Source organism: Eublepharis macularius, chromosome 5, assembly GCF_028583425.1.
Source record: "Eublepharis macularius isolate TG4126 chromosome 5, MPM_Emac_v1.0, whole genome shotgun sequence".
Lineage (NCBI taxonomy): Eukaryota > Metazoa > Chordata > Lepidosauria > Squamata > Eublepharidae > Eublepharis > Eublepharis macularius.
This window is the reverse complement of record NC_072794.1, coordinates 134,781,239-134,808,617: the sequence shown is the minus strand read 5'-3', so window position 1 is coordinate 134,808,617 and position 27,379 is coordinate 134,781,239. Positions and strand designations below refer to the sequence as shown.

General features: G+C 41.9%; 1 protein-coding gene across 3 annotated transcripts in view; it reads right to left on the bottom strand.

Annotated features, from left to right (window-relative positions):
- Positions 1–27,379, bottom strand: part of RALY (RALY heterogeneous nuclear ribonucleoprotein) — a 355,194-nt gene that overhangs the window by 288,588 nt on the left and 39,227 nt on the right. Inside the window, exon 2 of one of the 3 annotated variants that reach the window (XM_054981416.1) lies at positions 7,176–7,266. The exons of the other annotated variants lie outside the window; for them this stretch is intronic. The gene's annotated coding sequence lies outside the window, so the exon portion shown is untranslated. The remainder of the gene's footprint in view (positions 1–7,175; positions 7,267–27,379) is intronic. 3 annotated transcript variants of the gene reach the window in all.

The window sequence follows — 27,379 nt, the reverse complement described above, 5'->3', positions numbered from 1 at the left end:
AAAACAAAACCTTATTATGAGTATACTTAAGGTTAAATTTGTATTCACTGTTTTTTTTTTTGATCTTCAACATGTATTCACTGTTAAAATGGAAAGGGAATTTCTTATCTGGACTTCATAAAGTCCAAATTCAGGGCCGATTCCACATGGCTTACCTGAAGCCAGGAAGTTGCACTACGTTGCGAATCATGCCAGGAAAAACGCAATATTTCACATTTTTCTCGGCATGATCTGCAATGTAGCGCAACGTCCCGCCTTCAGGTAAGCCGTGTGGAATCGGCCCAGATTTCAGTAAGCCCACCCAACTTGATACTTTCTCACTTCTCTTTCTGAAGAACAGTTATGTTTTTTTGTCAGTGAAAATAAAGAGTCTCTCAAAGCATTGAAAAAGGAAGTGGCAAAGTGGTGCTTTGAAAGGACAATGCCTTCTGCTTACCGTGTTCATGGTGAACATGAATGCCAGTCAGTGTACTCAAAATGGCCAATTCATTTCAGCTCTGATCTCCCCCAAAAAGGCCCTATTGAAGTTTGTAGGAAGCTTTTCAATGGGTTAATAAAACCCTTGAGTGGGCCCAGAGGAATAAGTAAAACCTCTTCCTTTTCTTTTCATTGTTGAATACTACTCAGCAGAGTAAAGACTGCACAAGCAGCTCCAGCTTTAAGAAACTAATTTGCTCATGAGCTTTACATATGGTGATTGTTTAGTGTCATTTAATTTCTATTGCCCATTTCTAAATGGATTCTGTTTAAATTGGAAGATGAAAGGGACCAGAAATACAGAGCAAATGAGTTTTTAACAAACACTGAAAAAGAGAAAAAGATCCACCTACAGAAGCGGTTAAAACTGTAAAGAAAAAGAACCCCTATGCACATCCACCCATAAAGAGATAAATGGAAGAATTAAAGTAAATTAAAGGGGGACTTATTCTGGCCTTGCATGCTGGCTTTAGTAAGACACACTGCTTTTTGCATACCGTTAATGCTCTTTAATTGGGTACAAGGTAGAGTGGCTGTTTGGGAAACGTTCTTTCGCTGCACCTCAATTTTCTCTGCCAAGTTAATCTCACCACATTTTTGTGCTGTTTTTATTACTCCTTGTTTTTAACAGATTGTGTTACATTGGGCTATTTTTTTCTTTCTCCCTCACTTGTAGTTTATTACAGTTTACTGAACCAGGTGCCAAAAATGCCTTCAGAGGCCTTAGCAGCTTATTACTGTAGGGCAGTAAATAGCCAACTGTTTTGCCCCGAGTGTACAGACCAGCTTTATGCTACTGGCACCCTGGGATGCTTAACTTGTTGTCATTGCAGGAATCTGTTGGGTTTATTTGACTGCCCATTAGCTGAAGTTTTGCCAAGGGAGAGCATTTTGTTACTGCTGAATGCATTTTAGTCATAGAGATGCTCAGCTGAAACGGCCTTGTTTGCGCTGACCAGTTTTTGCATGCTTTCTGCCACCAAGTACCATTAATGATTGTGAAGACTATGAACACCCTCCTGTCTTAAAGTCCCCCAAAGTAAAAATTGCTTCAGTAACAGAAAGCAGCAGTTGCTTTACCTTGCCACGCTGGAAAAAAAACTTGCAGCCACATCTGCCAGGGTCTTTTTCTCATTGATTCCCAGACAGCTTTTGTATTCAGTGTGAGAGCCAAGCTACAAGTGACGCCTTACACAGGTTGGACACTTGTCAGCTTCCCTCAAGTTTTGATGGGAAATGTAGGCGTCCTGGTTTTACAGCTTGGCTCTCCATTACAGCTGCAAGACCAGGATGCCTACATTTCCCATCAAAACTTGAGGGAAGCTGACAAGTGTCCAACCTGTGTCAGGCGTCACTTGTAGCTTGGCTCTCAGTCACGTAGCAAGAAGTCATGAGGCAGACCACAGTCCCTGAACATCTCTTCCTGGCCAATCGGCTCCCATATAGTAACCAGACTTCTAGCCAGGTACCCAGTCGTCCACTGCCTTATAGTAGGTTGTGCAACCTGCTCTTAATTCTGTATTCAGTTCAGATCTGTGCACTGCTCCTGTTTTTCTTTGATATTATTATTTTTCAGTTCAGATATAATTTGATTTGATTGATTCAATTTCTAACTCTCCCTCCCTGCAAGCAGGCTCAGGGTGGGTTACCTCATCATAGTTGCATACAAACATAATATAAGTATCTATATAAAAGCAAAGTCAATAAATATGCATTATAAAATACAGTATAAATAGAATAAAACAAAATTACTCCAAGATATGGCTAACATACAGATCAAATAAACATTCAGAACATTGTGGGATTAGACAGTGGGCAGAGATCTGTCAAAATCCCAACTGGCAGAAAACAGAGCAAGAGGGCCAGCAAGAGAGTTTGCCAGTGCCTCAACCACAACCATAGGCCTGGTGGAATGTCTCAGTTTTTCAGGCATGCTCCTGTTTTTCTTTGGTGTTATTATTTTTCAGTTCAGTTATGTGTTATTATTTTTCCAGATTAATGTAGGGCCAGGAAAAGTCTCTAACTGGCACTCTTGCTACAGGATGAAGGGTGGCTTCTGATACTGCCACACATGTACAGCAGCACCCATTCCCTGCTATAACATTTCCTCAGAGCCAAAACAGACAAGGCGCCTGATGTGAGGACATGCTATTGTTTCCTGCAAGGTTCCATGGGAAATGTAGATCCAAGCTACAAGAGACAAATTACTTGAGGAGCACATGAGGGGACTCACAATTAGAGATGGGCACGATCTCCATTATGATAAAAAAAACCCCATGATAATAGCAATCTCCCAATCGTGACCTGGTGGATCGTTGTCTTCAACGGCAAATGATCCCACAGTTGGGAGGGGGCTGGACCAGGGCGATCGTGATAGGACCGGGAAGCTAGACATTCAGGCGCCAACAATCTATTCCCCTGGCAACGGAGGCAGGGGAATGACTGAGCTCTGTTTGAAACTTGATCATATTTCCCATTGCGAGGAAAAGCAAACAGTTGTGAGTGAAAAGGTGGCTTTCTGAGAAAAATATAAGCAAAGTGATTGGGAGAGGAATGGGTTAAGAGAGAGAGAAAACTTTGAGTGCGGCTATCAGCAGAAGCTGTTTTGTGCTCCTCCTGAGTTCATTCAGTGCGTTGAAAGAGTTAAGAAGAGATCTCTTCTCAGTGTTAACTCTTTCAAAAAACCCTTGCTTTGAGAGCAGCTATCAAGCTGTTTGCGCTCCTCTCCTGACTGACTTCGTTCAGTGCATTGAAAGAGTTAACTGAAAAGAGATATCTCTCTCCTCCTGGCTTCTCAGCCCAGTGCCTGCTTTTTGCAAGAAGTTGGTATGTGATTTGATGTTTCATTTGTGTTTTTCCTATTTAAAAAACCATAGGATCCGCGAGGATCCGTGTGGATCCTGGTTTTACTTTCTTCCTGTTTAAAATATGCTTTTGGCTGCTTGCTTTTAAAATTGGGTGGGATGGAGGATTCTATCCCTGCTTTTTTTAAAAAGCTGGCTGAAACTTGTTGACGGGGTATCTCTCTCTCTGTCTCTATTTGGAGAGGCAGGGATGGGTTAAAAACTTTCCCCCCCTCTGCTCTAAGTGCATGCGTGCGTGTGTGTGTGTGTGTGAGAAAACATCCCCCCCTAAGGGGAGGTGGCTTGTCGCCGGGTTAAAAACTCCCCTCCCTGCTCTAAGTGCGTGCGTGTGTGTGTGTGAGAAAACGTCCCCTCCCTGAGAGGAGGCGGCTCATCGCCGGGTTAAAAACTCCGCCCCTCTGCTCTAACTGTGTGTGTGTGTGTGTGTGTGTGTGAAAACATCCCCTCCCTGAGGGGAGGCAGCTCGTCGCCGGGTTAAAAACTTCTTCCCCCATCTGCTCTAAGTGTATGTGGGGGGGCTCCCCTCCGATCCCAGATCCCAGATCGGAAATGGGACTTGACCGGAGTGAATCGGTGATCTGGGGTTGTCACCAGAGCAGATCCACGAACAGCTTGATCGGTATTTTTTTTGGGATCGTGCCCATGTCTACTCGTAATGTTAGCCGGGAAGCTTTAAAAGACATTGGAAGGCTCTGTCAATTTCCCCTCTCTACAGAGCCAGGGATATGCTGCTCAGAAAGTTTATTTCCTCTTTGCCTCTCAGAAGGGGAGGTGAAACTGACAGAGCCTTCCAGAGGCAAAGAGGAAATTAACAAACCCTCTGAGCAGGGATCTCCCTGGCTCTGTAGAGAGGGGAAATTGACAAAGCCTTCTGATCTCTTTTAAAACTCAGCTTCCCAGCTAACATTGTGACTCCTCGTGTAATTCATCTCTTGTATCTTGGCTCATAGTGAGAAAGAATCTCTGCCAGAGAGAAGAGGGAGAAGAGGGGGAGAATCCCTCTTCTCCATGTCAGAGGTTCTTTTTCTAGGCATCTCGTCTACTCGGGTCCCTCACACCACCGTCAGCTCCCCATGCTCCCCTAAAAGCACTTGGCAGCCAAAAGGAGCTGAGCGTGTGGGCAGCAGTGAGAGGGAGCTGATTGCTCTGGAGGCGGTCAGAGGGAGCTGGTAGTGGTGATAGACTCCTTGTCCCTCTTGCTGCCGCCAGTGAGCTTGGCTCCCTCTGGCTGCTAAGTGAATTTTGGGGAGTAGGAGTCTTGTCTACTTGGCTCTCTCTTGCCACTGCCAGCTCCCCTAAATGCACTTGGCAGCCAGACAAGGATTCTCTCCTTCTTCTTCCTCTTCTTCCTCTTCTCCCTGGCAGAGATTCTTTCTCACTACATTTCCCATGGAACTTTGCAGGAAACAACAGTGTGTCTTCCACACATCAAGCATCTCATCTGTTTTGGCTCTGAATCTTTTGCCTCTGACAAAGGGTACATGGTAGGGAGCTCCTAGAACTACAACTGATCTCCTGATGACAGAGATCAATTCTACTGGAGACAAGGGGGAGCTTTGGAGAGTGGTCTGTATGTCATTATACCCTGCTGAGGTCCCTCTGCTCCCCCAAACCTTCCTTCCCCTGGCTCCATCCCCAAATATCCAGCCCTAGATCCTTTGGGGTGAGAATGCACCAAAATCGATCAATTTCTAAAATCAAGCATCTGAACCCCTTCTTGCCCTCTTTCAAAGTTCATTGCACCACTGATATGGAAACAATTTGTGGATACTTTTTTGACGGGTAGACACACAAGGCAAATCAATTTAATGTTTCTGTGTTTGCTTGCCTTAATGTCATAGCCTTTAATATGCACACAAATGCCAACAACTCATTTCATCCCAGCAGTTGCAAAGTTTATGTCAAATTAATTAATCAAGTGACCAAGGACTGATTGGATGTAGTTAGTGAGATGAGGATGCTTACAAGTTTCTTCATGAAAGAGATGAGAGATAAAGAGGCTGTGGGGTGCTTTTCTTGTGAGCAAAGAGGAGGTATAGACTGAGACATGGTAACACAGAAAGGACTGAGGAAAAGATGCTGGAGAAATAAAAATGTTCTAGAATGACTGACTTATTAAAATTTCTTAGGAGGAGGAGGAAAAAAGGACTGAAGAAAGCAACTGTGTACAAAACAATCGAGAACAGATGAGCCAGACAAATGGGAAATAAACAAACTATATGATGGGGGAAATCATTTGGATTAAGAAAGTGTCACTTTATGTGTGACCAAGTATTCCATGAAGTGCAATATGCTGCATGACATGAACATCATGCAACATATTGCACTTCATGGAATACTTGGGATGCAAATCCAGCAAAAAGGAAAGGATAGGTTCAAATAATTTTCCTAGCACAACACTGGGCTGAATAGCTTCCTGTTCTGACCCATTTCCTTCCACAGTTTCAGAGGCCCGGAACTGCAAGTCACATTCCTTCATATTGCACTCCCATGACTAGATGGTTTGTACTCCTTAAAATTCTAATTGTGATTCCCCCCTCCAGTCTGCCACTCCATGCCACAGAGCTCTTCTTTTGCCCCCAGTGGCATAATGTCTACCACTGAAGAATGATGACACACATCCTCTTCCATTGCTACATTGTATAAGTCTCCTCTGCTGCCTCTCCTTGTTAAGATACTACTTTTCTTCTTTGATTTGAAAAGAGGCTAGATAATAAAGGATGCCACTTTTGATGACATACATGCATCTTTTAACCAAATAGAATCCTTGAAGGATCGCTATACACATTACCTCTTCCTCTTTTTGTGTCTGAGCATACAGATGACAAAAAAGAAGGCAGCTGTTGGGTAACTTTGAGCTCTGCTTAGGTCTTGCTCCAAGACATCCAGTTGGGAGGCCCATATTGATCTATTTCTAATTAAGCACTATAATGCCTGGCACTTCAACTATAAGGTCAGCGGAAGACTCTCTCATGGAGAGAATCCTTCCTGGCCACCTGCCAGTCTTTCGAGTGTATCTGCAGATAGCACTAAGGATTTAAACACTTCAACGCCTGTCATTTTCTACCCTGGAGGAAGCAAGCCTTTAAATTGAATTATCACAAAGAAATCAATTGCAGATCAAACCTCTGTGAAATTATAATTGCTTTAATGATCTGCAAGCTGGAAAGAATAGAGGAGGAGAGGAGGGGTATTGTTCATAGAGCTCATATCAGTCTTTGTTTGCAGAGAGAGTGAGTCTCTTAATTATGCCTTAATTTTGCCTTCTATTATTTTTCCATTTTAATATATATTTTACAGTCCCTTTTTCTTAATTTGACTAATGGGACTGCAGCACAGAGTTCTGAATTCCAAGAAGCTTCGTGGCTTAAAAAACCACCAGTCACTCCAGTCTGATTTTATGTAAGGCAAGGAAGCTACCATTTTGATGAAAATATTCATGCAGGAACTACAGTGGGAAAGATGCATAAGCCTTTATGACTCATCCAAAATGTTATCATGCAGCCTGCTTTAGCCTCTAGCCTTAAACCACTTAGGTATAGTGCGTCTGCAGAGTCTCTCATTAGAATTGACATTTTGACAAGTCTATAGAAACACCCCCTCCTCAATATCTTGAGTAATTTAAAAATAATCACTGGCAACAGCACAAAAACAGACAAAGGAGAATTCAGCTGTGATAACCTGTTTCTTCACCCTGCAAAATAGCTGTTAGATGTAAAGGGGAGAGCATCCATGTCTGCAGAAGGGGTCAGTATTTCCTGCATTATGTATTAAAGTGAATGCAGCTGACATAGCTATGACCAAAGCCATGCAAACAGACCTATGCTTACACACGTTCATGGAGTTAGTTCCTCTGTTCTGCATGCTCAAGTTCTTGCATGCTCTTCAGGAAACAGGTAGCAGCCTTGCTGACAAATCTTCTTTCCTATGGAAGAAATCCAAGATGCCATGCAGGATAAGAAAGAATAGCACTGATTTATACTATGACCAGCAGCAGGCATGTTCTCTGCTCTATTGGGATGTTGGCGAGAACACTTCCCAAGTAAAAATGAATGAAGCAGAAAGAGTCCCATAAGAAGGCTTTGTGAAGGCAGAAATAGAAAACTAATAGACTGGGTTTGAGATCTAGACCTCCAATCTATGATTTGCAGAATACTCTATTTTGCTCCAGGCATTGCTGTTTCTGTTTGTTAGACCAGAAATCAAAATGAGAAAGAAACTGGAACAGACATGGTGTTAGCTTAATTAATCATTTGCCTGCAAAGGAGATGAGCTGGACTGCAAAGTGGTTTGTTTGTTCAAGCAAGCTCAGTTTTTGCTCAGCCAGTTTACTTGCTGATAACATTGCTTTGCTGAATGGTGTCTTCAACAGGAAGCTCATGAGCTAGTGGTAGATCATTATGGGCTGCAGGGTAGCATGTTCATCCCCCTAGATGACCCATGAAAAGATTACAAAAAGATCTGCTCTAGTCTTTTCTTTAAAAAAAAAACATTTCATAGGATTTTTTCTCCTTGCTGTGTAGCTTCATTCCTAGTCCATGTTCTGTTTCTAGGACAGAACAAAACTTGGTAACATGCCATGGGGAGGGGAGTAACTCTGGATAGTTTCCTTTACTCAGAAGTAACTCTCATTAAAGAAAAACGTTAGTGACCTCTGGTTTACAGGTTGACCAGAACAACAACAAAACAAATTTCAAAGTACGAGGAACAGGGTGAGGAAAAACTAGATTTGAAACAAGTTCTTCAAATAGCTTGTAAACTTTTGAATATTTGCTATCTGGTAATTATGTGTTATTTAATACCTATCAATTGATATTTTGATTTATTTAATAGTTGACATGTATTTATTATTGCAGTTGGTACACCTTTGTTAATCACAGTGGTTTTTAAACTGTTTACCTGAGGAAACAGTTTATCAAGTGGTGCCTGCCAAGAAACACCTGCACGTCTGCCACACAATGCCTGCTCCTTGTAGAGGATTCTGGGGGCTCGCTGAAGATGCATGTTCATCTCAGCAGTGTTGGGCTTCACTACTGCCTGTTGTGAACTGAAAGTGTCAGAGTATCTTTAGGTTATTCTTCTTATTGAGGAATGCCAATAAGTTTCCAAAGAATCCAGAGTTCCCTGGAAGACAGATGGAAAACTACTGTTATGTCATATTGCAGAAACTAATGGTTGGAAGTCAATGGCATTTAATATTAGGCACTATTTGATAGGTGACAACTTTATGTGATTGTATATTAAAAGTCTGAAAAAAATCAAGCACTACCGAGAAATCAAAAGTACCTGAATTTTGTGTTTAAAATGTCACATGTATTCAAATTTTGCTTTGATTTTTTTTCATTCAAAAATACATACATCAAGATTGTAAGTTCTATTGCATTTTGAATATTCTTTTCAACTTGCAACACTTCCTCCCACCTGCTATATTACTGGGTATATCCTGTGTAAATTAGGAGAGATGGCATATCTGCAAATGCTTTTATAAAAGAAATAGGAGTGTAGACTTTGCCACTGTGTATGGTATACAGAAGAAAATTGGAAATCAGTGTAGATGGGCCAGGACTGGAGTGGTACGGTCCCTACGACCCACTCCAGTCAATATCCTGGCTGCAGCCATCTGCACCAACTGAAGTTTCCAAACTCTTTTCAAGGGCAGCCCCACACACAGTGTAATGCTATAATCTAAGCTAGATATAATCAGGGCACGCACCACGGTGGCAGAATTTTTCTGCCCAGGAAAAGTTCCCCCAGGCTAACCAGTTACAAAACCCCTTTGAGGTAGGTTTGTCAACAAACAAAATGACTGGCCTAAGTGCACCCAGGATGTTTCATGACTACGGTTGCCAGCTCTGGGTAGAGAAATTCCTGGAGATTTGGGGGATGGAGCCTGGGGAGGGACCTCAGCTGGGTATAATGCCATAGATTCCACCCTCCAAAGCAACCATCTTCACCAGAGGAACAGATCTCTGTAGTCTGCAGATCAATTGTAATTCTAGAACTCCAGCCAATACCTGGCAACCCATGACTGATTAGGGATATGGATCCAGGGCTTTCCACTCTTATTCCAGCACTCTAACCCCACCACACTAGTCAATGCAGCCTGTGGTAACTGATTAATATAATGCAGTGATGTTATCAGTTACCTAGTTAAATTTAAGTCACACGCAATAATAGTTTTCAAGTGGCTGCCAGGATTTTTGATGCATTTTTTCAGTAAAAGACAGTCCTCTGCATTTATATTGCATTTCTTTTACTTTATTGCTTAATTCATTGTCTTTATTGTCTTGGATGCACTCAAACTAAGCTAATCTGTCACCTCAAAGCCCTACCCAAATGTCCTGAAGCCAGTGGGAAATGTCTCGTTGACAATAGTGAGCTTTCACAAATCTATTCCATTTGTTTCCAATTGCCAAGCAACACATTCAATTGACAGCCATGACTAATAATAGTACACGTTGCGTTTATACACAATGGGAAATATGGGCAGAACAAAATGAAACGATAGTCCCAGGGTCACACGGTAAGCTGTTCACAGAACAATGAATCAAATACATCTCCTAAATCAGAGCACATAGACAGAAAATGGAGGCTACTGCATAGTGAACATGGATGTTACACAGTCTGCAGTAAAGTTTTTGAGAATTCCAAAAGCACCTGTTCCCCATGGATCCACACTAGATATCTGAAGAATAAGAGAGGAACAAATTCCCCAAATAAAAGAGTCAGGACATGTTCAGATTATTTCGTAATAAAATAAAAGCCATCTTGTTCTGGAGACTCAAGGTAGGCTTAAGTATTCTGATTAAAAGGTCCTTAGGGTAAGTGAAATAACTGATTGTGCAACACAGTACAAAAAGGGAGGGCTTGTTCTGATGCTTCTGGAAGAGGGAATCATCAGGAGATCTAAATCAGGTGTGCTGCCGTAGCCTATTTGGAGGAAGGGCAACATAGCATAGGGATGTAAACGTATTTGTTTTATTCCTTTAGCCATTTGTCCCTTTGCCATCATTTTCATGTCTTTCTGTTTTCTTTAGAATATGGTTTATTTTGCTTAGTTTTTATTTATGCATTTTGTACAGTTTTTATAAATGAAATTATAGTTTTTGGAGGGTTTTTCTACAGTTCAGAGACTATAAAGGGTTTTCTTTATAGTTCAGAGACTATAAAGAAGGAGGGTTTTCTTCAGAGTTCAGAGTTCAGAGTTCAGAGTTCAGAGACTATAAAGAAAAACTCCTCCATTTGCATAATATGCAGGTTAACTTTAATAGTGCAGACCTGAGCAGGCTTACACCCTTTTGAGCCCTTTGACTTCAATGGACTTAGAAGAGTGTGACTCTCCTTAGAAATGTACTAGAAGCCTTTTTAGAACAAGCTCTGGATGTGTAAAGGGTACCTCTAAAAGAGCTAAACAAATATCCACCAAAGGAGTTATCTGGCATCATAGATTGCATTTCAGGAGCTTCTCTCTCCCCAAAGTCAAAGGCTTTATTTTTCTCTCCCTATAACCTTATTTCTCTGAGGGTTTTCTTTCTTTCTTTCTTTCTTTCTTTCTTTCTTTCTTTCTTTCTTTCTTTCTTTCTTTCTTTCTTTCTTTCTTTCTTTCTTTCTTTCTTTCTTTCTTTCTTTCTCTTTCTTTCTTTCTTTCTTTCTTTCTTTTCTTTCTTTCTTTCAGGCAATAAAAAAATCCTCTCAGATGTCTCAGTGTTACGTTTGGTGCATACATATAAAAATTTACATATTTCCTGATGGAAAATATCCAAAAAAATGAAAATATATGGATGTGTATGTCACTTTGGAGCACAAAGAGATATTCAGTATTAAATCAGTAAAAATGTGAATGCTAAAAGCATCCCTTGTGAAAGCATCTCTATCATCTAGTCACTGTAATCAGAAGTGGTATTTAAGTACACCAGAGATACCAAGAATCATAAACTGGAGAACATGGTTTTAAAAAAACTCCTCAAACAAAAAACCAACATGTACTTAAATTGAAATGACTTCCCTGATTACACCATCAGCAGAGCCAACCTTAGCATGAGACACTGTAAACTGGTTGTCACAAGAAATTGATGTTGGAGCATTAAAGGCCCCTATTCTTTCTGTGCTTTTAAAAACCACTTTTTCTGTGTTAAACTATCTGCTGTATAGTGATTATTGTGGGGAAACTCCTGTGAAGGATGTGTTGAGTGTATACATTGTATATGGGCTTCCTCCAGAAGTTACTCTATGATAGTGCCATCTTGGACAAGAACTCCCCAGTGCCACAGTTCCATCAACCCACTCAGCCAATCACTGTACGTTGCTTCTAAAGGAGGGGGCATGATAAGAGTGTTCTAAAATTATGCATGGGGTGGAGCAACTAGATACAATTTTTTCTTCATCTCCCATAATACTAGGAGTCTGATTAGGCAATATGTTAAATGTGAGTTGGATTGGGGGTAACCTTGACCCAACTTGTGTTTAATGTGTGATCTGAATCTCACCTTTAAAATAGTGAATCTGGTATCTGAAGAAGTGAGCTGTGGCTCATGAAAGCTCATAGTCTACTATAAATTTTGTTAGTCTTATAGGTGCTACTGGACTCTTGATCTTTTCCATTTTAAAATAGTGTGTGTGGGAATGCAAACCATCTCCCAAGTGAATGCAGTAGCAGGGAGAACATAATTCCCTCCCTTCCACCCCAAATACTTTTGCTAGTAGAACAGGACTACAGTGGGAGGGCTATTTCTTACTGCCAGTTCCACATGTCTGCCCAGGAGACACATGCAACTAGTAGCTAGACAAACAGCCCACCCCCTCACAGGCTATTTGTGCTAGTGAAAGCCCATGGGGTATAAGGGAGAGAATGATGGTGCCGCTTCTGTCTCCATGCATGCTTGGGAGTCAGTCCACTCCCCACCCCATTTTAAAGGTCACACATTAAACACTAGTTGGGTTGGGTTTTCCCAGTTCAACTAATTCAACATATCATTTAATCAGACCCTAGAACTCTCAACGCACCCAATAAAGCTGATGTGCAGTAGATTCAGAAAGACCAAAAGGAATAATTACTGACTCAAAGAGTAATGAGAGCCAGTTTGGTGTAGTGGTTAAGAGTGCAGGACTCTAATCTGGAGAGCCGGGTTTCCCACTCCTCCACTTGAAGCCAGCTGGGTGACCTTGGGTCAGTCACAGCTTCTAGCTCTCTCAGCCCCACCCACCTCACAGGGTGTTTTGTTGTGGGGATAATAATGGCATAGTTTGTAAATCACTCTGGGTGGGTGTTAAGTCATCCTGAAGGGCAGTATATAAATCGAATGTTGTTGTTGTTGTTGTTGTTGTAATTAAGCTATCCAATTTACTGCCATGGATCTAGTGATGATCACTAGTTTTGTTAGCTTTAAAGGGAGATTAGAAAAAATCACTCTGTGTTCTGAGGCAGTGTGTGTGTTATATGCCTCCGACCTATGGTGACCCTATGAAGGAAAGACCTGCAAATCATCCGATCATTAACAGACTTGCTCAGATCCTGCAAACTGGAGGACATGGCTTCCTTTATTGAGTCAAGCCATCTCGTTTTAGGTCTTCCTCTTTTCCTACTGCCTTCCACTTTTCCTAGCATTATTGACTTTTCAGAGAATCTCGTCTTCTCATGATGTCTGTATAATGTTATGGTCCAGTATAAATATGTACATAAGAGGTAGTTCCTAGTACTGGGAGGGGTGTCATAGTTTAGTCAGCTTTTATTATCAACTTTACATAAAACTAATGACACACAAAGGCATAAACCCTCCAAATTAAACCAATATGCTGAATTCAGCCAACACAAGATAAAGGTCAAGAGGAAATATCTTCTTTTCCTCTGTTCTTAATAGCTCCCACTTTAGAAGTGGGAGCTATTCCACTAATAAATTCCCCTAATAAAGACGGGCAAAACTAGCAAGTAAATGAAGACTCTACAGATATTTATTACACAAGGAGATCAGGATGTGGGTCTTCCTGTTCGGAAATGCCTGGCAGTAGCCTCTCTGACTTTTGATATCTCTTCTTCAGAGGCAAAAGAAAAACAAACATATGATATTAACATTATAACAGGATCTCCAACTGTGTTGAGCCTGTGGATGCTTTTGGAATTTTGAAAATAGGTAGTGGGAATAATCAAGGCTCATTTCCAGGGGGAACGCACCAGAACGTCATTCCAGTAGTCCCCCCAACAGTCAGGTGGCCGCGCCTACCTGACTTTTTGACATTTTGGGCCGTTTAGGCCTCAATTGGGGCTGAAACGGCCCAGATCAGGGCCAAAACAGCCCATATCAGGTTGGTGCCAGGAGGGAGAACCCTTCCCTGCCTGGCTCCAACCCAATCATGGCCATTTTGGTCCCAATCTGGGCCAAAACAGGCCCAAAATGGCCATTTTCGGCCACTTTAGGTCTGTTTCGGCCTGGATTTGGGTTGAAATGGCCCAGATTGGGGCCAAAATGCCTGGATCAGGTCGGTGCCAGGTGTGGGAACCTCCCCTGTCCAGCACTGACCCAATCCTGGCTGTTTCGGCCCCAATCCAGGCCCAAATGGGACCAAAATGGCAACTTTTGGCCATTTGGGGCCATTTTCTGCTGGGATCTGGGCTGAAACAGCCAGGATTGGATCAGTGCTAGATGGGGGAAGCCTCCCCCCAAATGGCCTGTCTGCTGGGATGGGGCTGGAACAGCTGGGATCGAGTCAGTGCCAGGAGGGGGATCCCTCCCCTGCCCAGCACTAACCTGGTCTGGGCTGTTTTAGCCCTGATCTGGGCCCAAATGGGCCCCAAATGGCCTTTGGGGGGCATTTGGGGCCAATTTCAGCCAGGGTCAGGGCCAAATCCCCCAGGATTGGGTCGGTGCCTGGTGGGGGACCTCTCCCCTGCCCGGCACCAACCCAATCTGGGCTGCTTTGGGCCCAATAAAGGCCAAAACATGTCCAGAATGGTTTGATTTATGCTAATGAGTCCATGCAGTTATTTTTCTTCAAAATGACCCGTGGGAACAACTGTTTTCAAATAGGTGCTCTCTTCATAAATGTGATGCCTCTGAGTTATTCTGAAGTACATCCTGCTCTACTGATGCAGAGGAAGCCAAGACTCTCTTTGTTTGGAAGAAGAAGGACACAGGAAAAAGGGCGAAGAAGTGCCAGGAGGCACATTGGTGGGTACCATGTTGTCCAGAGGCACCAGAATAGAGCTGGTTAAGTGGCTGGTATGCAAATCAGCAATCTGCTAGTTCAATTCCCACTACTACCATGAACTTTGCAGGTGGCCTTGGGTAAGCCACTCCTGTTAGCCCCAGCTCCTCAGCTGTATTGTGGGGATAATAATAAGACTGATTTTGTTCACCGCTTTGCATATGGCACTAATCTGTCCAGAAGGGGGATGTATAAGCACACTGTTATTATTTTTTCATCATCATTATCATTATTATTATTATCACCATAATAGGTTTCATTGAATTACATGCTAATCTTGAGGAGGACCCATACTCATCAACTGCACACCAGAGCAACAAGCTGAAGGACTCCAAAACAAATGAAAATGCTAGGCATGAAGAGCTCAGTTCTGTAGTAAGTGTTTATCCAAAAGGCTGAATGACACATCAGAGTCAGGATTTAAATTTATAAATCTCGAATGTGTCTTGTATAATACAGACAGGAACTGACATATTCCTTATGACTGCAATGTCAAAAATATGGTACTTAAAGCCATAAGCTGTAACATGTCAGCAGTCCACTCAAACATGCTGTCTGTCTCTGCAGCTTGTAATTAGAGATGGGCACGAACCGAAATATGAACCAAAATTAAGCACGAACCAGGCCAGTTCGTGGTTCACAAACAGTGGTTCGTCAGATCCCATTTCTGATAAACCGCCACGAACTTTTAGGCTGGTTCGTGAGTGAGTTTGTGGGTTCATCCATCATATTTGTGTTCATGCATTTGCTCATTTGATAATTTGTGAACTGTAAATACCTGCAGGCTACCTTTCTAGAAGTCCTTAAAGGAGAGGGAAGAAGTGGGGGGGGGGGGAATTCTGAGGGAGAGCTGGCAAGGTGCCCTGGTGTGCGGCTATCCATTCAGCTGCCCCTTTACTGAGGAGAAGGGAAAGGTAAACTCAGACACTGAGCCACACCCTATTCACCACAGAGAGGTTGTGAAGATGAAATGAGGGTGAGGGAATATAAATGTGAATCGGGGAATAGAAAAAATGAATGATACATACAAGATTGGCAAATAATTGGTTTAACAGCACATCGTGTGATTTGTTTTCATATAGTTTGGGTGGTATGAGGAGGGGCCAAAAGGAAATCTTATGTCAAGGGGCCCATAACGGCTCTAGGCAGCTTTTGCCTTCACTGCTGCAGAAGGCAGGAGCTCCTGAAGACTCCATTAGTTACTTTGCCAATATCTTTATGAAGTTTCTTTGTGACTGTGCCTTGATAGTAGTTGTTACAATCCTAAACTTAGGAAGGAACCGTAAATAATCCTTTTGTTTGGTGCTCAATACCTTGATCTCTTATTTCTTATTTGTGGACTCTTTTCCCTTTCAGAACTGGATAAGCTCTCACTTCCTATGCTTCCATAAGAGGATTCTCTTAAGAGGAAAGGTAGGATAAACAGGGTTTCAACAAAAACAAACCTCCTCTACCACCACCTTTACCTAAACTGAAGCACTTTTATTACTCTTGCATTGCACCTGATCTTTTCAAAAGTGAAAGCTCGTTTATTTCGTCTGTTTTTGTTTGATGCATTATGTATCTCTACCTCTGTGTTGGACTTCTCTATGATGTTAATTGTCTGCACAGTCTCCCCCAATTGGAAAAAGAGTTCTGATTGGAAAAAAGATACTCTGAAAATGCTTACCTCATTGCACATCATTTGTTTTGCACAATTGTTAAACCACTAAAGCAACCAATAGTCAACATCCTATCTGAGATCCTCTCAACATCCTCTTCCCACAAGTGTAGCATATACACTTGCTCTGGCTAAAACCATCTTGTTATGAGAGATTCATGCAGTATCTTTCTAGCCACTGAAGCTAGAATCTGTTTTGAAGTCTTGTGGGATCACCGCATAGCACATGTGCTGAGCCTTGATAATCCATTTTGCATTTTTTGCTGTGGATGATCCCAATTACTGTGATTGTAAGCAGAGTGATCTATAATTGCACTGTCAGCAGAGATGATGGGTTTCAAGTTACCCAGAAACATTTACACTACATGTGTATGGTAGGGTTGGCAACTCCAGAATGGAGAATTCCTGGAGATTGAGGAGGAAGGGGAGCTGGGAGAGGGCAGGGTTTGGGGAGGTGAGGGACCTCAGGACCTCAACAGGATATAATGCTATAGAGTCCACTTTTCAAAGCACCTATTTCTGCCAGGGGAACTGATCTCTGTAGCCTGGAGATCTCTGTCTTTTGGAGTTGTAATTCTGGGAGATCTCCAGCCTCCCTTGGAGTTTGGCAACTGTAGTATATAGATAGAATGTAGGTGCTGATTGGAGAGTCATTCCTCAGGATGTCCAAAACTGAAGTGTGAGATGGACTGACTGAGCACCTTCAAGGAGCTGTAGGGAGAGGGAGAGAGGAAGGAAATGGGGGGAGAGGAGACAAACAGACCAATCATCATGTAGGGGGCAGGGCTCGGGCAGGTGGAGGAAAGGCAAAGGTAAACATCTGCATAGGAGTCAGACCCAGCATGTTCTTACATTGAGGAAAAAATCACAAGAAACCAGCATTCATTAAACTTGGGAAAACCCCAGCATGGCACTGAAATCACCAATGAAGGTATCAAATGCTGTGCATAAATTAGAAAAAACATCTGACACAGTATAGGGCCAAATTGGGGTGTGTGTGTGCAAATAGCCTGTGTGTAAAAGGTCTGAGCCTCTATGTAAACTCCATGCTGACTTGCCCACTCTGTGCTTTTGCCATTCAAGCCCACACACCATCCCAAATAAAAATTAAGATACAAGAAATACATGCTATAAACATGCTTGGCTGATTTGCAACCAAGCAACAAAAGGAGCTGACTGATTCACAAACTTAATATGTAAGCAACCCGATTTATTGCCAAGAGGAATCAGTGAAGAGCAAATAGAGATAGGATCTCTCTCTTCATTCAGAATGAATCAAGTGAGCCTGCTCATGCCCTAAGTACTTTTAGGTTCCATGACTGGGCCCTTCCACTATTGTATCATTAATTTTTTTAAAAAAGGAAAGACATAAGGTTTGCCTTTCAGAACTTGCCTTGCAGAAGGGACCATGTCTTTTGCTTTGTTGAGATCCAGGATGGGGAATGAAAACAACCAACAAATTTGTGAAAATTCCTTCCTGGAATTAACGGAGTGGCAGGTGGATAGATTTCAACTCAGAAGAGGTCCCAATGAATGTTATTTTGTTAGAGACTACTGCAAAAATTTCCCTTGCCAGGAAAACTGTGTTCACTGCAGTCCTGTGCTGTCCATGTTTCTGATGACTGTACAACAGTATATTTGGGTCAGGTTCTTCATGGAAAGAAAACTATTTTCCTGGTTAGCCATACATCTAATCAAGTTCTGTGCATGTTTACTTGGAAGTCTCTTCTACTGAGTTAAGTTTGGCTTAGCTTCCAACCAAGTACACAGAGGCGTGCAGCCTTACTGATTGCAGCGTTTGCATCAAGTTAGGAGAAAGGAGTAGCATTTTTCAGAAGCTCAGTATTTATATCATCTCCTATAGTGGTGACTGAGAGAGTAGAAATACATGCATTACCAAAGAGGAATGTAGAGCTTGAATTTGCAATGCTGGTGGCAACAGATACCCTTGTGACTCAGGATAATGGCTACTAAAGCAGACAGATATCCAATTTCAAACAAGATACAGTACAGAAATTGACTGCCTTTTCTAGGATAGCTTTCCTCTTGGATTTCTAGGAAGAAAACATTATTAAACATGGTAGATTATAGACTCAAAGGAATACCACACTGTAATGTGGATGGCAAGTACTTTGTTTCCAAGCAGCTTCAAAGCAGATTCTTCATGATGGCTAGAATTTGGTTATCAAATCATATCAGTTCTGCGAATGGGGTGAAGGTCTTTGATTCAGTTCTAGTGTTAAAGTTAAGATGGCCAGGCTTTATAAAATATCTCTGTGGGAGACCACTTAAGTACCATATGTAAACCACTGAGTTCTTTAGACCAGCATGATGGATAAATATCTTTTCAAAGGGGTGGTTCCTAGGAACCCAGTACAGATACAAGAGGACATCCTTGACCTTCATATGGGGAAAGCTTCATAATTTGTGAACATAACCTTTTGATCCTACCCAAGGGAGCTAAAAGAAATGAGACAAAATATGCAATAACTCAGATACAGGAATTTAAGGAAACAATGGGTGATGGAGACATGTGAAAGAAGAAAGGAACCTGAAGCAAATATAACCTTGAAATATAAAGAGGGAAATGATCCATTAATACCACAATCATATAGGTCTACTTCTTTAGTGAATGTGGACTATAAGATATTTACAATAATAATGGCTCAAAGACTGAGAACATGCATTTCAGAGGTAATACATGAAGATCAAACAAGCTTTGTCCCAAAGAGGTACATGAAAGATAATATTAGATACCTTCTTAGTGCAACTGAATATTCTAGGCGAAAAGGTGAAAAAACTGCATTTATGTTTGTTGATGCTGAAAAAGGGTTTCTTGGAAGTTTCTTATGAAAGCACTGCAAAGAATGAATTGTGGGAATGATTTTCTGAACTGGATTCAAAGTATTTATACCAAACAGCAAGCTGCAATTTTAGTAAATGGTTTGCTTATGAAGAAGATTGAAATAACAAAAGGTACACATCAAGGATGTCCAATCTCACCACTATTGTTTATCATTGTGCTTGAAATTTTGGCAGTGAGAGACAAGATAGTAGAATGGCTAGACTAAAAGAAGGGAAAGAGGTATATAAGATGAAAAGCTATGCAGATGATGTGGTTATATCAGTGACAAATCCACATACCTCCTTGATTTAAGTAATGCAACAAATATTAAAGATTTGGTCAGCATTCTGGATATAAGCTAAATAAGAGCAAAGATAATGTTACTCTCAACAACGAAAGAGGAATGTGAAAAGATTGCAAACATAACCGACTGCACCATTACCATACAGCCAATAAAATATCTAGGGATAAAAGTATCACTATGAAATGAGAACCTTTTCAAAGATAATTATCAAAAGGTATGGACAGGAATTATTGAAGATCTGTGTTGTGGAAATGGTCTCTCTGCAACCAGGGGTCAGTCAATTAGTTGCTGTCGGTTTGCTGCTTGGGTTTTGCCTCTTACCATAGGCATGTAAAGAGTGCAACCTCCCTTGATCTTTCCCTAGTACTAAGCTGATATTTCTGCTAAGAATAACGTGCCAGCAGCAAGAAGATCTTTAAGCAAAGCTGGAAGTTTTTATTTATAAAGGTAAAACAAAACAAGAAAAACAGTTGAGCAAGGCACCAGATATGGGCCCAGCTCACTGGCCGCGAGAGCACTATAGAGATAGATACAGAACACGTTAGCATGCAAGATACAATAATACTATAAGATGACTACAGAAAAACAACCTTCCCTCCCCCTCCCATTCCAGAGCTCTGGGACCACTTCGTTGCACAACCACAAGCTCAATCTGGCCTTTGCGTGTTGGCAAGTGAGGGGTACTGAGTTCTTGTTCCATCCCTCTTTTATAGGGAAATATCAAAGACTTGCCTCATTAATATCTTAATCAATCGCATTGTCTTTGTTCTTGAAAGACAGTTCCATCGAAAGTCCTTCATGTAAACACAAGTCTACACATCCTTTACCTCTGTGATAGACTGCATCTTTGATATGTATTTGACTACATTGTAAATTACACATGAATGTTCACACTTCACTGGCTGAGGATTTTAGACACCTTGTTTTCCCAAAGATAAGCTGTTTGTTATTTACCCTTTTGGTGATTTATATGTAGAAGGCCAGGGGACCCTTAAAGAGGTCTCAAACAATTAACTTTTATGGTCTTATCTGTTCCCTGTGCGGGGTCGAGACCTTCCCAGGAACTGCGACTTAATTCTGCAGTGAGGGAGGGAGAGTCTTCGGAAGATTTCTTTCTTTCTTCCCTTTTTTTTCTTTCTTTCAGACTGTAGCTGGCTCCCTATTTCTAACATGAGCCAAAAAAGGCCTGGTTCCGACCCACCAACAAATTCTGACAACAATCTGCAGAGATCGCAAAAATTGAACATTTCATGGTTAGGAAGAATTGCAGCTGTTAAAATGAATATTCTACCAAAACGGAATTTCCTATTTCAAATTATCCCAATTCACATTGAACAAAAGACTTTCAACAAGTGGTAAAAAGTAATAAATTATTTTATATGGAAAGGAAAGAAAACAAGGGTAAGATTTAAAGTTCTGCAAGATGATAAAAACCGAGGAGGATTGGCTGTATCGAACATCAAATTCTATCATCAAGGAGCGGCGTTAGTTTGGATAACAGATTGGATCATGAATCCAAGCAGCAGACGTATCACATCGGAGACAGCAGGTGCTAAAGAAGGTATCCACAATTATTTATGGACAAAAAAATCATGCAAATCCATTCATAAACAAGATGGTACCCATATTATAAGGGATGGATTGCTTAAAATATGGTTCCAATGCAGAAATAGATTGAGTCCACCAATCTCTCCACTGATGTTGCCAATTAATGCCTACTTTGATGCAGCAGTGAGAAACAGAATTTATCAACTCAGTTATGGATAGACAAAGAAGGAAACATAAAAACCTGGCAAGAAATCCAGGCTCAAGGTAAAAATGTTCCATGGCTGACTTAACACCAAATAGTATCAAGACTGAAGGATCAAATTCTCAAAGAAGGTGGCAGGCTAAGAGCAAAAACACAATATGAATTATTAATATCTGGAGACTTGTCACATCTTTGGGGGAAGATCTATAAAATGCTATTGCAATACCATATGGAAATGAAAGCCAGTTTGAGAGCCAGTTTGGTGTAGTGGTTAAGAGGGCGGGACTCTAATCTGGAGAGCTGGGTTTGATTCCCCACTCCTCCATTTGAAGCCAGCTGGGTGACCTTGGGCTAGTCACAGCTCTCTGGAGCTCTCTCAGCCCTACCCACCTCACAGGGTGTTTTGTTGTGGGGATAATAATAACATACTTTGTAAACTGCTCTGAGCGGGCATTAAGTTGTCCTGAAAGGACAATTGAACGTTGCTGTTGTTGTTATTAAATGAAGCAAGTCAAGACATGTATGATAAAATGGATGCAAGATTTTGGGGAAACTATTCTGATGGATTTATGGGAAAATTTATGGACTAAGGACATAAAATTTACAGAGAAAATTGGTATAAAATGTTCTTCTGATGGTACATTACTCCCAAAGACATTGCAAGAATCAGTAAGGGCTACAGTGGACATTGTTGGAAATGTCAGAATATGGAAACAACATTTTACTGTATGTGGTGGACTTGTAAGGAATCACGAAAATATTGGATAAAGATACACGAAGAGATGCAAAAGATTCTCAAACTCAGATTTGAACTAAATCTGAAAAGTATGCTCTTAAATATTTTACCAATTAATGTGAGAAAAGAACAAGGAGATCTCTTCTGTTATATGGGGACGGCAGCAAGAGTACTATTTGCAGCAAAATGGGAAACTGATGCCTGTCCAAGTCTTCCAAAGTGGAGAGATAAGATTCATGAATATGCTTCAATGGCCAAATTGACTACCTATTTACATAATAGACCGTTAACTGAGTTCTCAAAAAAATGGAAGGATCTTTTTTGATTATTTAGGTATAATTAATTGATACAGAAGCTCAGATGGAGGGAGGGAGGGAGGGAAGGAGAAGGAAGGAGAAATGTTTTGTATTTAGGCTAAGGGAACTCAAATATGCAATGTTCTTTTTTATCCGATCAAAGTATTGTTTGTTTAATTTCTAAAACTATTACAGATAGAAGAATAAGGGGGGTACCTCATGTCATCACAAAAAGTGACAGGTGCCCCGCCCCTTTCTGGGGCAGAAGTCCCACCTCTAGACCCCGGAAGCAGTACCCCACGTGACCGGGAGGGCCTAGCAGCTCCCTGTGACCCCTCTACGAGCCCCGCCTGCCCCTGTGGACCAAGAGGAAAGAGTTTTGAGTTTATGGGGTGCTAGGGTAGAAAATTGGGGGGCAGACCAGCCCCCCTGCTCCCTAGAAGAGCCTGGCTGGTTCATGTGACCCCTCATTTTGCTCCCCCAGACCCATAGAAATGGGTTTTTAGTTTGTGGGTGCTACGGTAGAAAGCTGGGACCAGATCTAGCACCCAAGCTCCCTATAGGTCCTAAGGGGCACTGTATGCACCCTCTATTCATGCACCATGACCACCACCCACCCCCAGTGGTTGGTGCAGAAGGCAGTGTGTTGAGGGGCAGTGGGCTTTTTGACTTGGGAAACCTGTGTTTCACCGTGTGCTTATGATTTTGAATAGGCGTAGAGAAAAACAAAAAACTGTTTTATGGAAAAGCCAACTGTGTGTGTTTCCCAGGGGCTTGTATGTAAGTTTTTGGGGAATAACAATGATGGAGAGAGAGAGAGAAAAGGAGTTCTATGGAAAAACTTTTGTTGTTTTGACAGCAATTGGGTGTGTGTGGAAAAGCAGCTTGTGTGCGTGAGAGGAGGTTCTCTCAGCTCCCTCTCTCCCCCTTTCAAGACCCGGCAGCAGAGACAGCTATGGGAATGAAAAAAGGAGACTTTTGCTACCCTTCCCCTCCGCGTCGTCTTTAGAGGTTTTTTAAAAACACAGCTTAAAAAACTCCTAGAACCCTTTCTCCGGGTAACTAAGGCAGGTTAAAACCAGAGAGAGAGAGAGAGAGAGAGAGAGAGAGAGAGAGCCATTTTCTTCCTCCCCCAAACAAGCTGCTTCTAAGCACTTACCAGTCAGAATCTCTAACCCCAAGCGTCGTCTTTTTTAAAGCATGCAAACAGCCTTTAAAAACCCTGGAAAGAGGCAGAGAACCCATTTCAACGCTGGTTCTTTTTTCTTCCCTTTAAAAAATAAAAACGTGCAAAAATACAGTGCAAATTTTTAAAAGGAGGTTTTTCTTCTCTCTTTGAAAACAAAGAAAGAAGTAAGAGAGCGCAGCTGCCTTCTGAGTTTTAAACTAGAGCTAGGAGCCCGCGGCTGGAGGAAGGAAAGAGGAGGGGCAAACCTCAGCCAACGAGACCACAGTGTAGGAAAGGAAGGGGGGAATTCGTGCTTATCACCCACCCTGTGTAAAGCAGTCCTTAAGAGAGCCCCAAGTTCCCACAGGTGCCAGAAGCACCCCACCTCCACATTGCTAGCTGTAGAGTTTTGTGGAGTCACTGAGCAAGTAGTCCTTCTCCCCCCCCCCCCCGATCATTCAGTACACAGAAATGCCCCAATCAACATTTCAGTCCACCGTCCCACATTCTCCTCTCTGATTCCAGGCTGCCTCAAGCAAGGGGGGAAGCTCTCAAAGAGAGGGAGTAGGGACAGCTGAAATAAGTTTTTGGGGGGAACCAGTTAGGTCTGTTTGTCCCTCTATCCTTTCTGGAGGGGAGCGGGATTACTTCTGAATAGTATGATTAGTCAGGCTGTATCAGGGGCAAAGCTACAATCTTTAATATTCCAGCAGGGAAAATTAAAGGCAAGTGTAACGGGGGTTCTATGAGGCTTAGGACTTTCACGCAATTGTAAGTTAAGAAAAACTTTTAACAATGAATACAATACAACTATTTTTTTTCTTTAACTAAACTCATAAGTGCAACCATTCAGAAACTTTCAGCCAACAATGTCTTTGAAAAGGTAAACAGTTCAACTTGTCAGATCCCATCGAGTGAGAGAGTCTTTCCAATTTGAAGCTAAAGGAACCCATGTTTCTGCCCCCTTCTTGGGGAATTAACAGCCCTGCAAGAACAATACAAACCCAGTAACACTGACCAAACACAATACACAACACGACTTTTAGCCATATTGTTCACATACAACATTTCTGATTATTTTAATCAAGGTGATAAGAGTACATCAATTATTATTATGCTCCACAGCAACAGCAACAGCTAAACCAATCACCCCATAGGGGTTATGCAAGCTTAACGTGTGAATTAATACCATGGAAATGGGTGTAACACGGTTCTTTTTTTAAAAAAAATATTTTTATTTTTATTGTGGGAAAGTTAGAAGAATGAACAAGAGAAAGAATGTGAAATATAACAAGAAGACAACTACAAAGGCCCGAGAATGGCCTACAAATCAATCTACAAAGTAAAAACAGTAAGAAACATAACAGGTATATTATTAATCCGTTACAGTTTCTTGCCTACAACACTGCTCTCTTTATTATCAATCAGCTTGCCGGCTCATTAATATCTTTTTCAGTGTCTCTTCTGCTTGATATCTCAGAACCTTATTCTTAAAAATCAAAGCCACAAATCATTTTTCATTGCCTCTCTCAGATAGTCCATAAAGGGCTTCCAACTTGCCATGAATATAGAGTGTTTTATCTCCAATTAACACTGTAAGCTTGACCATCTCAACTAATCTTTCCAGTCCAATCTCCATGAACTACCATTTTGAGTATATAAGAGCCATGCCTCTGTTACTATATCTAAAATAAAAATACCGTGCTCTTTTTCCAATTTATTGTCCATAATATCCAACAAATAGAACTCTGGTTCTATTAACCTTTAAGATTATCTGCATTAACCTATGTGCTTGTAACCATTTTTTTTTTGCATTGTTGCAAGTCCACCAAAGATGTTCCTTCCTGTTGTTCACATCTCCAACATTTATTTGAGACACCCTTGGCCATTTTTGCAATACCACCAGTACATTGTTTTGTAAAAATTCTCCTGAGTGGGACACAAAGTAAATTTGAGGCCCTTAACTGACATCTTGATCCATCTGTATATTATACCCAAAACTCTATGCCCACTTTGTTTGACAGATTCTTCCTCTGTATCAAATTTCAACAACAGTTTATACATTTTCTTTATTATATGATTTCCATTTCTTTTTCAAAATCTGCCATCTCTTGCTGAAATCCCCATTCTTTTTTGTCCAATTTAAACCTTTCTAACAATTGTGCATAAAAGAACCACTGACATTTGTAACCCTGAGCTAATAATTCAATTTACACGCCTCTTCCAAAAACACTACTAAGTTGACCAGTCCTGTTTAGTTATCATTTCCTTTCTTTAGATGGCTTCTTGTGGTGAAATCCACAATGAGCCTTCGGGGACAATTTCGGTTTGATACTTATTCCATATTCTCAGGTGTAACCTTATTCTATTGAATTCAATAAAGAATGAAAAAACAGGTAAAAAACATGTTCCTGAGGGGGGGGTGCTCTAAAATGCCCAGCCTTCTCGGAGATGGGGGGGGGGGGGCCCTCAGGAAGAGATTTTGGTAAACTGCCCCTACGAGGTAGGCCGAGGTGCGGGGGTCGCATTGTTGCGCTTTTGGACTGCATGTGACATGTCTACGAATTTGTCTCAATGAGGGGGACCACATGGTACAGCTATCGGGGCGATCTGAGCTGTTTTGGTGATTTTTGGTAAACCATCTCTACTAGGTAGACCAGGGTGCAGAGTCGGTGTGTTTCATTTTGGACAGCATGTGACACATCTATAGATTTGTCTCAATGGCATGGTACTGTTTATGGGGTGATTGCGGCAATTTTGGGAATTTAGGGTAACTCTCCCCCGCCAGGTAGGCCCGGTTTGTGGCGTCACTCCGTTTCTTTTTGGTGGGCCATGTGACACCACTGTGAATGCACCCCAATGAGGGGAACGCCGTGAACCCCTCCCCCGCTATGCAGGATGTATCTAGTCTAATTTAAATGAGCCAATGAGGGGTGTGTGGTGTGGCAGGGGATTCTCTTTAAAAATGGGGTCAGAGGGCATCTGCTGCAGGTGTTGTTGAGGGGCAAGCTGTGCCACTGAGGAGGAGGTGCAAATTTACAAAGAAATGAACCCTGCGGAGCTAGAAGGGATTGGGGCTGTGGAAGAAATGAAACCTGTAGAGCTGAAGGGGTTCGTGGTCGTGGAAGAAATGCAGGCTCCTTGCGAAGTGCCCTGCAAAGGAGATGTAAAATGTGGGAAGAAACTAGATCCTAAATTTGACAGACCAGAGTGTGTTCAATTTTTAGTACAGGGGGTAAGTACCGAAGGAAAGCGGGGAAGGGAGAGAATCACGGAGTAGAAAAACAGGCCTTTCTTTTTCTCTTGTAGCTGGATGAGCATGAAGTGGCTTGGCGGGTGTTTACAGAAATAGTCGAAGTGGCTCACAAAGAAGTGTACCCAGAGTGTTGTGATTACTGTGGGGAAATAGCGTTTTGGCAGAAATACAGTTGCTTGAGAGGTGATGATGACGGTGATGAAGAGGCAGAGGAGATGGAAAGCGTGATGGATGCTGCAGCAGAGGGTCAGGAAGCAGAGCCTACGAAAGTACAGGGGCCCCTACGCATTCAGGGTTTATACCGGGATGTAAGTTTTTCTTTAAAAAGGGGGGAGCGGGTGTCTAGAGGTGAAATAGAAAACTTATACGCGTGTCTTTTTTCTGACAGTTAGGGAAGGATGAGTGGGCCGTGGCCACCCCTGAGAAGGTGGAAACGGATTGTAGCATGTACAGCGCGAGCCTACCAGCTGTTCAAGCTCTGGATGCTGAGGAACAGGGAGAATTCGCAGACCCACCCCGGCCTGATGCGGAACACAAGACCACTGGAGATTCAAGGATCAAAGCGGAGCCTGAGACCCTGGGAGGAGTAAAAGAACCACTTCCATCTCGAGCACAAACACCGGAACATCCCGACAAGGGGGAAGAAGAGAGGCGCCCCTGTGTGCAGGCTTTATTCCCCGATGTAAGTGTGGCAAAAAGGCTTCCTGAAAGAATGTAGGGTGGCTAGAGAAACAATTCTAAAAATGTTTTTCTTTTAACACAGGTGTGGGACAGGCCTGTCGATTTTAACCTTCTGGCTAGCCATGTTTGTGAAAAGTTAAGCC